Source organism: Nicotiana attenuata, unplaced genomic scaffold (genome assembly GCF_001879085.1).
Source record: "Nicotiana attenuata strain UT unplaced genomic scaffold, NIATTr2, whole genome shotgun sequence".
Lineage (NCBI taxonomy): Eukaryota > Viridiplantae > Streptophyta > Magnoliopsida > Solanales > Solanaceae > Nicotiana > Nicotiana attenuata.
Window position 1 is genome coordinate 15,832 of NW_017670288.1, and position 1,204 is coordinate 17,035.

The 1,204-nt window shown below is 30.1% G+C and overlaps 1 protein-coding gene across 3 annotated transcripts in view; it reads right to left on the bottom strand.

The window, feature by feature from the left end:
- LOC109237278 (transcription factor bHLH113-like) overlaps positions 1–433 on the bottom strand; it is a 5,866-nt gene extending 5,433 nt beyond the window's left edge. For all 3 annotated transcript variants that reach the window (XM_019403568.1, XM_019403567.1, XM_019403569.1), the window contains exon 1: positions 177–433. The gene's annotated coding sequence lies outside the window, so the exon portion shown is untranslated. The remainder of the gene's footprint in view (positions 1–176) is intronic.
- Between the last annotated feature and the right edge of the window lie 771 nt (positions 434–1,204).

Genomic DNA, 1,204 nt, shown 5'->3' on the forward strand with positions numbered 1-1,204 from the left:
AAAAAAAAAAAAAAAAAAAAAAAAACTGAGTCACATGAGATGGTATAGAGGAATTATCTAAAGTTTGATGACCATATATATGATTTATAACCATGTCCTTTTAAAATAAATAAAAATGTTAAAATTAAAAAAATTTAACGACCACAAAAAGAGAAGTATGAAAACAGAGGGAGTACCTTGATTTCGAACTACACATGACAAAACTCCACTTGAAGATTACTCAAAACCCACATCCAAATTCCAAAGAATTAACGATTCTATAAAGCAGTATATGAGTAACTGCTTAACTCCAGAAGAAAAAAACAGAGCTTTTTTGGTAAAAGGGTTTGGCCTGAGACGATAAAGAATGATGCTAAGAGAAAGAGAAGTGTGGAAGGTGGGAAGGGTTTTTGAAAGTGTTTTTATAGTACTACTCCTATATGTTTGTGAGTGTGATTTTGTGAAGAAAATAAAAAGAGTTTTATTTGACAGCTAATATCCAACCATGTAAGAGGAAAAGGGCGGAAGGAGTAGTTAAATTAAATCTGGATGATGTCAATTCTGTTTTTCTCTGCTTTAATTTTTTTTTTTATAAAATGAAAATGACTTCTGATGTAAAAGCATGTAACAATAAAAGAAATTTTTAAATTTGTGGTATAAAATAAGGCACATATATTGAGTCCGAAACTTAAATGATGCTTTTTTGTACAAAAAGCACTTTTCTAATTTTTTTTAAAAAAAAGTTACATTAATAGGTAATTCGCAGAATAATACTGCGAATTGCTTTAACGGAAATTTAGCCATTAAAGCAATTTGCAGTATTATACTGCGAATTGCATAAAAAAATAATTGCTTGAGATGGGCCCAACTCATTTTTGAAATAGCATTTCGCAGTATTATACTGCGAATTAGGTGAATTCGCAGTATGATACTACGAATTAGACTGATTTTACTGATTTTTGGCCCCACCAATAATAATTAACTGACATAACAATAATTCAAATACATAAAACGTAGTATAATACTGCGAATTACTTTGAAAAATTCTACACCCCAAGCTCGGACTTGCCTTATTTGTAGGCGTTTCAATTTTATAAAAATTCATTCAATACTTAAACTTCAAACATACGTTCATTATTCTCTCTTCTCCTTATCAATCATTTTTTTACAATGTCTGAAGTGCCAAAAATAAGGGTTTCACTGTATTGGGGGGGTGAGGTTGTGT